General features: G+C 32.3%; 1 protein-coding gene across 2 annotated transcripts in view; it reads left to right on the plus strand.

Moving 5' to 3' along the window:
• The window catches only part of MARCHF1 (membrane associated ring-CH-type finger 1), a 656198-nt gene that overhangs the window by 182767 nt on the left and 460935 nt on the right, over nt 1-12496 (plus strand). Inside the window, exons 2-3 of one of the 2 annotated variants that reach the window (XM_081077612.1) lie at nt 9464-9540; nt 10551-10691. The gene's annotated coding sequence lies outside the window, so the exon portion shown is untranslated. The remainder of the gene's footprint in view (nt 1-9463; nt 9541-10550; nt 10692-12496) is intronic. The other variant, XM_081077613.1, reaches the window with a different exon arrangement.

Below are 12496 nucleotides of genomic sequence, written 5' to 3' on the forward strand. Positions count from 1 at the left end.
AACATGCATTAAAGAGTGACTTGGTGGCTTGAGTTAAAGTCACTGAGCAGACTGTTTACCAACAGAGTGTATCTTAGATACCAGAGGAAATATAATATATTCTTCATGCAAGCTTGTATTGTCTCAGGGAACAAAAAAATGGAATTTTTAAGCAGGTGCTGCTTTCAGCAGAGAACAGAAATTTAAATGATAATGCATTTTAACAAAATGAAAATTATTTGAGTTTTAAGATACCCCTTGAGATTGTAGAAACACTGGTAACCAATCAAGTGTTCTGGCAGAGTAAAATCATTTTGTACCCTATTATAGTAATGTGTTTGGAAAGCAATTTGGAAATAAAAGGAGAAATTGCTTCCCCTGACCCATTCATGAAATTGCTTTGTAAAATCTAACTAAAAAGATTTTAGAAAGACAAAAAAAAAAAAAAAAAAAGGCCGAAAAATGGCAAAGTTCATAACTAATTATTGAATAATAATGACTTGGAAAACAAAACTTTAACCGAATGCCTACTATTTATAAGACACTATGCTAGGGTTCTAAAACACCCTTGAAGAATTATCACTATAGTTAGAAAATGATATATGTGAAAATATTTAAAAGTTTTTCTAATATAGTATCTCTTTAGAAAATGAGATCAGACTAAGTGGACTCTGTAAAACCAGATTCTCGTCAGACCTTAGTTACTCTTTTTTGCAGAGCAGTAGCTCATCCAGGTTAATGAGAGGATCAGTTGCAGAAGCAGATAGACAATTCAATACTGGGATGAGGCAGATGCTTTTTTTAGTACCATATTTTCCTGAAAATAAGACCAGATCTTATACCGTATTTCCCCCAAAATAAGACCGGGTCTTATGTTGATTTTTGCTCCAAAAGATTCATTAGGGCGTATTTTCAGAGGGTGTCTTATTTTTTTCATGTGCAACAATCTACATTTATTCAAATACAGTCATGTCATCTTCTGGAACATCGTCATAATGTACTAAATGTGTCCGTCTGGCTGACGATCTTAACTGGGGCTTATTTTCGGGGAAACATGGTACATGTCACATTTCAAGAATTTTAGTTGTTTTGGATTGTACTTCTACTAGCCCTACCAACAGCCTCGCTGATTTATTTTTGGTAACATTATTAGTAATTAATTAGTCTTTGGATATTAGAATTCCTGTAGGTCACAAAGTATATAGTATTTTTTTAGGCACAATTTCACTCTCTGTTGCATGTGTGTGCATGTGTGTTTGTGATTATATTTGTATTTATATTTTAGTGTGTTGAAACTCTATGTAAACACCATAATCGTTTTGAATTCAATAAACTGATACCTATTTTCCTTGTCCAAATCTACAACCACTTGGGATATAGAGAGGAATCATGGTGACTGGAGATCAAAGTATCAGTTTCATTCTTGATAAAGGTTAGATTGGAGTTCATGGCCTACACTGACAGTTACTATGGGCCTGTCTTCTAACCCTAAACGAGGTAGATTTTTCCACCCAGTCCTTGGCTCATTTGGGCAACCACGGGCTTCTCCAATAGGGGCAGATCCTTTATTGCAGTGGAAGAGAACATCCCAGAATGCATATACAAGTATTCTGCTGAGACCAATTTAGAAAGAGAACCCTGAAGGGACTGAGCTACATTTTCCTTGTTCCTTCTCCCAAATACATACACCAATCAGATAATGTACTTCTCTTCTTCCCTAAGTAGTTAATTTCAGATCTGGGGCAACTACAATATATAAGTAGTGCCTGGGGCATTGTGTTCTACCAGAAAGCAAGGAAGTTTAAGGAAAAATGGAATCACGTTACGAGGAAAGAAAACCCAGTTTGAAGATGTTCCTACTGAGTAAATTTATAACATATTTGAGCATCCAAAAATGATAGTGTCCAGAATTGATTATAATATATGGTACAAAATTCTGATGATAATAAATACATACATGTATGAATATGTACATATGTGTGTATGTACATACATAATATGAAAGGGGGGAAAGAACAACACTTTTTGTGAAAGATGTGCTAGATATAAAGGTATATATAATGATAGAATTGGTCATTCAACATTTATAGCTGATTCAGGTAAGGGTCATCAATCGGTGCTAAAACCTAATTATGTCAATGATCATTGGGAAACGGGATTTTCAAATTGTTGGCAAAATAATCTAGCACAGATTGCAGAGAAAAAAAATGTGCATTTATAGTGGTCAGAATTGGCTGTCATCTGTCATCATGTTAGTCAAATGACTACATATATAGTTGATATCGCCAATAGTAAGGCAATGTGATATATATATATATATTGATATATATATATATATATATATATATACATATATATATATATTATTTTCTGATATGTAATATGAAGAAAAATACCTGTAGTGTATTCTTGCTGATAATAATTACCTGAATCTCATAAAGTCTCTCCACCCCTTTCCAAATCCTAGCAAAAAGTAGAAAGAGGGAAGAAGGAAGGGAGGGAGAGAGGGAGAGAAGGAGGGGAAAACAGAAGGAAGAAAGTGTTATTTTTTTCGTTCTATTTCTTCCGCACAACAATTTGTCTTTCTTGAAGTGTGACTCATTTATAGTATTAGCATACAGGAAGCTACAAGTTTTTGTTTATTTTGTTTTATTGTCTGTCTGTGTAGGATTTCTTGCTGTTAATAGTACAGTTAAAGTAGTAATTCAGAAATTAGTATTAATACATACATAGAACTTATAAGTCAATATTCTCTTGTAATTTTTCTGGCAAGGATTAGTCAGTCAGTGCATTCCCCCAAAAAGCATTTGATTTGCATCAAATTAAATAGAAATTAATCTATTTTAAATAGCAATTAAATAGAAATTAATCTATTTTAAATAGAAATTAATCTATTTTAAATAGCATCTTTTTTAAATAGAAATTTGTATGGCATGTATCAGATATATTCAATGCACGAACTTCATGTAAGAAATTACATTCTCATGTAAAGCCAGCTAATTCACTGAAGGCCACTCAAGAACCATGCTAATGAAAATGATGCTGTTTTATAGAGGAAAGTGGTGTATCCAGAAGCTACTCAGAGTAGCTGGCACAGGAAACTAGTTTGCAAACAAGGCCACTATCTGTAGAATTTCAAGAGGCTTGCCTTCCCTTTGATAATCAAGTCTTAGTATTTTCCAGTTTTAGGTCTTAGAAGAACAGTTATTAATAGTTTCCTATTTCTGTTTAACTATAATCTTACAACAGAAGAAAGCATAAATTCGTGTTAGTAAACGTAATATTATTTATTTCTCTATTGGTTCTTAGAAAATATCATTTTCTTTGATGAGCATTATGCCATTAGGAAAACTGCTCTTTCAAGTTTTAAAATAAATTAGGTTTACAATTATAAGATTGTATTTCCAAATGCCAAATGTAATTTCTATGACAGGATGAATTGTTTCCCCATAGACAAATGTTCAAGTTCTACCATTGTTTAATGGCAAATGAAATAAAAAAACTTCTCTTTTCATACCTGCATATACTTCATTTAGCTTCCTTCCATCTGCTCTGCAAATGCTCTTAGAAACTGTATCCCATGGCAACCTCCGGATGGCATTTTAGCTCCCTGTCTCCCCAGGGAATTCATCTTTCCCAGGAACCCACCTTAGCACTTCAAGGATGACATTTTTCATTAATCTGGAAGGGGCGTGTTTTCTGGGAATCCCTCCTACAGTTTTTATTATGGAATATAGATATTACACATACATTCCTTTATACTCACAAGAAGATGCTTGGTTTTTACATGGTTTGTGTAAACCATGGTTTGTTAAATCCCAAAGCAGAGAGTTAGCCATATTATTTTACAAAATCACTGTTCTCCTGTCTGTAGACAAAGAAATCAGAGATAATCATTTTTATCAGTGTGAAGGAAGTCTGTCATAGAAAGTTATTTGAAATATAAGCTTATAAATTTAGAATTTTAGTGGGAAAATAAAGACTCAAGTCCATTCACTTCATATTTGTAATACATAACTATGTCAATTAACTTGTTAATTTATGCTGAGAGAATTGTGGCATACGAAAAAGAACAATGAGCCAAAACTATCCAACTTTGGATCTATTCCCAGGGAGGCCACTTACAGCCACACTGTTTATAGGTTATGAAGTCCCTCGCAGCCTCAATTTTGCAGTTTAGAAAATGGGTGAAACCTCACAGGGTGTTCTGAAGATGAGATTATTATAAAAACTCTTTGTTAATGACAAAGCACTTTGCAGGGTTTATTACACTCTCTATTTCAACATTTTATTATTGTGAGTGTTATCTATACTCAATTAAAACATAATGATATTGTAGCTTTGAGCACATTCATTGAAAACAGTGAAATGAAGTGAAATTCTAAGTGAAATCATTGTTGGTATTTTAAATCTTGGGTGAGAAACAATAGTAAACTGTTTTCTGCATAATATGTCCTTATGAAACCAAAGTATTTCATAACATTTAGTATTTGAATTTAAAATTGCTTTTGTACCTTTGAATATACATACATATTTTAATAATGGTTTTCAAAGCATAATTATTTTGAAAAATGCTTTAGCAAACTATTGTGATAAATCGCTATGAAGAAATTAAAATTCATATGTGTTTAAAAAGATGTTTATTTTTAAAATACTTTTTTCCATTTCTCCTTCCAGATGTTATGATTGGTAATATTGATGATGTTTATAAAAGTAATGTGTAATGTTTGCATTCTAATGAATCTTATTCAAAACATTCTAATTGCATATGTTTTTTAAAACTTTGAATTGTAAATTACAAGTGCGCAATAAAAGTTCAGGAACATAGGATTCACTTTCTAAAATAAATATGATGATTTTTGAAAAATTTTAAACTAGAAATTTACTTAGAACAATGTTTCATTTAATAACATTCAATATTTGATTGCACTTATATGGAAGAAGCCATGCAAAAAAATCTATACTGTGCCAATATTTCTGTATATAATGAAAATCATAATGAAATAATCCTTTTGTACGTAACAAAATTATATAATTTAATTCAGAGAAAAGTTAATGTAAGTAGTTGTAAATGCTGATCACTGCACTTTTCAATGACCACCTCTCTGAGACTGTACATCTTTTTGGATAATTTATTCCACCTTCAAAATTAGAAGGTAAGTCTCAGTTTTCTATTTTTGCTTAATTATAGCCATATCCAATAGGAAAATACAAATTCATAATAGTAAAATATTAATTTGTTTTTCTTAATGAATTCTCTGAATTACATAGTGTTTAAAAAGTATTATCAAGCCATAAAACCTTTTTTTCAAGTTATAAAATAAATTAGATTTATGATTATGAGATTGTATTTCCAAATGACAAATTATATTTGTTGTGACAAGATCTCCTTCTTCTCACATTCACTACTGTTCTGTTGTAGAACACTAAAAGAAAAAGAAAACACAAATCTGCAATTCTAAGTGGGCTAATATTTTGCTAATGTAACACTTTCAGCTTCTCTGCACCACCATTACTCCTAGGAACCACTGTACATTTTAGTTGAGAGAAGTATTTAAAAATCATGATCTATTCTCTTTATCTTCCCCTTCCGTCACTTCACTTTCTAAACAATCCAGTTCAAAGCCATTAGGTGGGACCAAACTGAGTACAGGAAGGGGATGGGCTGTGAGACAACAGAGTTGGGTATAAGAGTTCAAAAGGGTAAAGAGGGAGAATGCATGCTGGGGTGTTAGCCTTCGTGCAAGGTATTGGAGTCTGAGTGGGGCGACTGGGGTGGCTGCATGAAGGCAGCAATCCCACACACAGTTTGGACCCCAGTAGAGGGAAAAGTGCATGAGGGGAGTGGATCAGAGGAGATTGTGCGTTTTATTTTATATTTGCAGAGGAGCATTTTTAATGTAGAATAGGATTGCTGGGTCAGTGGGTAAATCCATTAACAATTTTGGAGGATTCTGCAGCAATTCTACCATTCTGAGCTCTCACTAGCAATGCATATGTGTGCCTCGCTTGTTTCCTTACAGCTTTGTGTGTTCTCAATATTTTTGTTATTTTTGCCAACTTGATAAATGAGAAATAGTATTTCAGGGTTCTTTTAAGTTGTATGTTTTATAATTATGAGTACTTGAACATCATTTCATGTAGTTAAAGATCGTTTGTATATCTTGTGAATTCTCTGTTCATACTCTGAATATTTCTATGGGGTTTTAAGGGTTGTTGTTTTTTTCTCCTTAATTTCAAACTGTGATTGATATTCATCGTTGTTTGTGTAAAAGCTTATAGTTTGTTTTTTAAATTTGCTTATGGCACATTTGTCATTTTTAAAATATAAGTGAATGTATCTGTATTTAAAAAATATAGGTGGATATATCTGTATTTTTTTATTGTTTCTGGATACATCATTGTTAGAAAATTTTGCCTCCAAATTATAAAGAATTAATGTATGTTTTTTTCTGATGTATGTATGTAGTTTTTAAAAAATGATTCAAATATCTTATCTACTTACAGTAATACTGCTCTGTGGTATTAGATATGGATCCAATTTTACCCAATGGTTACACACTTGTCCACACTTTCTTATTTAAAAGTCCATTTTCTCCGAGAATTATATAGATGAGTCTAATTTTTGAATGTCTACTCTATGTGTATTTTTGGACCAGCACAATACTGTTTTAATTATAGAAACTTAATGGCATGTCTTATCATTTGCTGGAGCTAAGGTCCCCTCATTTCTTTTGCAGGGTTTGCTCACTGTTCTCCATTGTTAACTTTTCCACTTGTATTTTAGAATCAACCTGTCCCGCTTTAGAAGGAAAAAACAAAACAAAACAATAAGAACGCTGAGCATTTTGGGGGATAATTAAAAATGTATATATTAACTTGGATACAAATGACTGTTTTATGATTAGTTTGCATCTTTTGTAAGTAAAATTTTCTTCATATAGTGTTCTTGATAAATATTCCTATTATCTTTTTGTTGTTTTTACTTCTATTGTGATATACATGTATATGTTTATTTATTTATATAAATATATAACTATAGTTGACATTCAATTTATTTCTGAGATATACTTATCTATACAATTCTCCATTCACTTAGTTCGCTCTCAGGATTCCTTTCAGTCACTCATACTAAGATAATTTTGACACCCACCTCGCCCAAATGCACAGATAAATATGTAAGAACACCAGTGTTAACCACAGTTTAGTCTCAGACTCCCTCCTTTCTCCAGATAACACACATTTCTTTCTTTTTTTTTTTTTTTTAATTAATTTATTTTTTTTTTATTTTTTTTTTAAATTTATTTATTGGGGTGACAATTGTTAATGAAATTACATAATTTCAGGTGTACAATTCCGTATTACATCATCAATAAATCCCATTGTGTGTTCACCACCCAGAGTCAGTTCTCCTTCCATCACCATATATTTGATCCCCTTTACCCTCATCTCCCTCCCCCCACCCCCCTTACCCTCTGGTAACCACTAAACTATTGTCTGTGGTCTATGAGTTCTTGTTTCTCATTTGTTTGTCTTGTTTTTGGTTTATGATTTCACTGATATGTGGTATATAAACCACACATTTCTTTATGTAAGCTTTGTTCTTTCCTTTCTTCCTTCCACCGTCTCTCCCTCCTTCCTTTTCTTCCTTCCTCCGCTTTTTTCATTCCTTTATTGTATGTCATGCCATATTGTACAAGATGAAGTAAATGTTGGATAGTTAGTATGAAGAAGGAAAACATTTGGTTTATTAAGCTTTCAAAAGGCCATCTGGAGAACCTAAAATGATGAAACAGTGAAATGTGTAACACTAATCTCTCTCATGCAACTAATGACATTATAACTTCACAATTTTTAGAGTTTCTGTTTATTTGTTTTCATTATGCAAATAGATCCATTGATAGTTCACAATGCTTTGTATTTGGAATTCAGATTTTAATATCTAAATTCTATTTAAATTATATCATCTTTAAAAAGACCCTTCGAGACATGAGCAGTTTTCAAGTTATTCATTTTAATTTAAGCAAAACTGAAGGTAATCATAATTAAAGCTGGATGTCAGTAGTTGGACTATTCTGAGGCCAAAGAAGGATACCATTATTTAATTTGTAAAAGAAGTCCTTTGCAGTTGTTGATGGATGTTTGATTGCTAAGACTGTACTTATTTTGAGTATTTGAAAACGCACAGTTCATAAAAAAATTATTTAGTGAAAGTAGAAATAACAGTGACCTATTTTAAAAATTGCATTGATAACAATTAAAAAATGATGGAAATGATCATAGGTCTATACAATGTATTCTTCTCTTGTAGAAACATTTTGTTGTTATTTTTCTGATTTTCAATTTGTTGTATATAGTTTGAAGTTAGTTTTTCTACCATATATATTTGCAGTCTGTTCCCGGGGCAACAGTTGACTTTTGTAAATCAACTTCTTAATTCTATGGGCAGATTTATTTTAAATAATTATACAACTTCTGCTTTAGCTGCATGCGCATTGATTCTGTAAATAGGTCCAATTATGATAAGAACATGTAATTATATCTACAACTATAATGTCACTCTACACATTCTTTGAAAATGACTAGTAATATTATCTATTAGTACAGTTTGTTAAGATATTATCTGTGATCTTTCTTCATCTAAAAAAGAACATGAAGAGATTCTAAGAGATTGATGTCAGCTACCTGTACGAACATTGGCATTCTTAGCCCTTTCAACCAGACCTAGACAATTTAATATTATAATCATATTTGCCTTTTGCTGGAGTGGGTCCTAAAACAAATAAGGGGTGGAATAGTTGGTGCTATTTTATATACACTCTTATATGGAGATATAAAAGGCAGTGAAGCATGTGGCTGTGAATGTTTCCTCTTAACCTGCTGCTTAGAATGCACAAGGATCCAAAACTGAAGCTCTTGCTTATCTTCACATAATGTTCCTTTGCACATAATGTTCCTTTGCTTATCCTTCAAGTGTGTCATCTTTTTCTTTTTCCTCATTATGTTTAAAACATTCTGTCAATTTCAGGCTGTATCATCATGAAACAACTGTATCAAACTGGGGCTGGATATTCTAGTTGGATTTTTAGCTTGTACTCAAGTCTTTGGGGCTATTGCCAAGTGGCATAGCTGTTCAGCAGCACATGAAGGGTGTAAGCGACCTCTTCCGTCTTGTACTAGAAGAGACCATTTTAAACTTATTTATTAGCAAATAAAACTTCAGTTGACGCAATCATAGCAAACTTAAATATTTAGATGTTTGGAACTGTATAGAAGTTGATATATACATCCTTCCACATGGTCTGTGTATTGGCACAGCTGACATCAGCAGCAGTTTTGATTATAATACAGTTTAAAGACTATTTATATAGACCCACAGTTTGTACAGTTTTGTGTGATTTTTCCCTTACACAAACTTAGTTTCCTTATGGTTGCTTTTTTAACACTTCACTGTAAGTTTATTTATTTGAATTTTCTTTTTCAGGAAATGTACCCAAGAGGAGTTCTGAAAGAATAGACTCAGTTGTCCTGCTGTGATTAAATGAGACACTGCTGTATTTTGTAAGTTCATCTGTTTTTATCCTAGATTAAGAAGACTTTCTGCTGCTGAGAAACACTTTTTCTTTTTTTTTTTTTTCATTTGGAATTAGAGTAGAATTTTGCTTTAATGGAAGACTTAATTGATTTTATTCTTTTCAAGCGTCCTTTCACCTGATTTTTTTTTTCAATTTCAGTGAATAGTGAAAAGTATTTCTTTCTTAGGTGAATTCTGTTTTCTTTTATCTGTTAGCCAATATTTTAATGACTTGTGATAAGAACTTTATCAGTTGATGAGCTAGTTTAAAGGGGCAGTGCTGTCAGTAACACTGATTTGGCCTGTGCAAATATATTGGTAATTATAATGTCCTTCATCTCAGTGAACAAATATATTCGATTTTGTCTGTGATAACTTCCTTATGTGGCCACATGAAGCTAACTAAACACTGACCATCTTTAGGAAACATATTGATTTTATCTCGTCAAAATACTTGGATTTTACATTCCAGGGTTATAATATTCATTTCGATGAGATGTGTACTGTAAGACTTTGGTGTACTAGAATTTGTCTAATACTCATTTATTACAAATGTCACAAAGCAAACAAAGGCTATTGTGCGGAAAGTCATGAATGGCATTAAATTGAATGTTTCTTGAACCTTCACATTTATAACCCCCTGATTACATCAAAGTTGAGAAATTCTGCTGTTTCAGTTTTTAAAATACAGTATAAAGCAAATAGATCTTCCCCTCTTTTACAAGCTGCCTTCTGATACTGAGATAAAATAGTCTCTTTGCATGTAATTATTATAGTTTTCTATGACAGACCCAGTAGATTGAGAGAATGTCATTTATTTGACATTTGCAACTTCTCTCTCTCTCTCTCTCTCTCTCTCTCTCTCTCTCTCTCTCTCTCTCTCTCTCTCCCTCTCTCCCTTCTCTTTCGAACCCCTCCCTCTTTCCCTCCCTCCTTCATCCATTCATTCCCTCCCTCCCTCCCTCCCTCCCTCCCTTCCTTCCTTCTTTACATTCAGGCAGACTATTTCCAACGAACAAGAGAAAAAAATGTTATATCCCCTCCATAATAAATGGACGAGGCATCACTAGATGAAAAGATATACTTAAAGATCTGTAATCAGTGGCATAGTAACCATCCCAACTGCTCTTCATCAGAGGTATTTTGTTACCATAGTATTTTTGAACAACTTAATTAGTGCTGAATATTATTACACGAGAGCACACTTAAAGGTTACAGCAGATTTAGGAACCTATACAGTAATTTGGAAGGCATAAATCAGTTCAAAAAGATCTTGAAATTGGTGGAAAGATCACATCCAATAAAGGAGGGAAAATTTGTAAAGAAAAATATTGACACATTTCATGAAGAAAAAAACAGATTATGTAGATTAACAAAAAACCTTCATCTTAAATTTAAACTATGGTACAGCAATTTCATGTTTTCCTAAACTCTATCCACTTTTATTTTTTTTTTTTTCTATGTAAACCCTGGAGTTTCCCCTGTAAGTCGTTGCATTTAATAAAAATGGTCAGTTCTATATTTTTTATTACAGATTTATCCACGTATGTGTCTAGCTCTTAAATTTCAGTTTTTTACCATGGGATAGCAACAACATTAAAATGACTTTATACAATTTTATATCAACCTATTCAGCTAATGAAGAATCTGAAATATATAGAGAAGGTGCAGGAGAGAAATAAAAATGGTGTTTAAAAATTCTTGGCAATATGTCTCTGATAAAAATATAAAGGAAGTAGAATAATTCCATTTGCAGAAGAAAATAAGAAAGATATATCTGAATATTATTCTTCATTTATATGAAGAGATCTTATAGAAAAGGGGACCAATTCTTTATTTTGTAGTGATTTAGAAAAAAACAAAACTTAAGTACAGTAAACCTGTACTATTATCGGTATAGATTTCCGTGCTGTGCGAATTTGTAAGCACGAGAATAACTATACATAGCACTGGGAAAATCCCTTACTTTGAAAGATCTTTTAGAACAAAACCAATCCTATCTTGCAGGAACTGTCCCAGAGAAAAAGCGCCCACTTATCCAACGTGAGAAATGTTTCAAACGCAGTTACTCTTTTACATGCTGGTGTAGGTCGTTAGCTTCAGTCAGCATTGGCTTCGCTTTTCTGAGACCATACCGAGGAGGAAATTAACTGGTTTAGCAAGATACCTGCTCAGCGATGGTCTCTGTTGTATAACTGTCCAGTTCCTGATGGAGAATTTGTACAGTTTTCTCTAAGGGTATAAAGAGTGATCAAAGTAGAACTTCTGCAGTTACAATGAGAACTTCCCTGGGAACGACGCTTATTTCATCTGGCTGGAATTCATCTAAACCAATGCTTTAATGAGCACATTAAAAAAAAAAAATCACAGGTATCTTTTTGCAGTTCATTATTGACATTTCCTTAAGAAAAGATTATACTTCGCAAGGTAATGATACCTTTCAACAGAGGCTATGTTTCTGGAATTTTAGACAATGAATTGTTTCAATTTAGAAATAACTATTTTCTGGCTAATGCAACTAATTATTTCATAGGCTTTCTTCTCCCAGAAACTCAGTAGAGATGAAATCAGCATATATTTTTTTTCAAGTTTTTTAAAATTTAATTTAAGGGATTCAATCAAATGAATATTTGTTCTAAAACTGTGGGGAATAAAAGAGCAAAATATCACTGCTTTCAAATTACTATAATCTCATTGTGGAAAAAAATCAATTATATAAAAATTAAATATAGGATTAAATTCAGTAAAAAATGCAGACTATATTATGACCTTTCTCACCTGCCATACCATTTTAAGTCTATCCTTTGTATGTCACATACATATTCAAAGAAATGTAGGGAAAACGAGAACAATAATGAATGAATGAAGTGCTGCAGTTATTTGAGAATCACTGTAATTAAAATTGAAAAATTAAATATAGATAAAACTTAATGGATACTAAAA

The sequence above is a fragment of the Rhinolophus hipposideros genome (assembly GCF_964194185.1).
Source record: "Rhinolophus hipposideros genome assembly, chromosome: 16".
In the NCBI taxonomy this organism is placed as follows: domain Eukaryota; kingdom Metazoa; phylum Chordata; class Mammalia; order Chiroptera; family Rhinolophidae; genus Rhinolophus; species Rhinolophus hipposideros.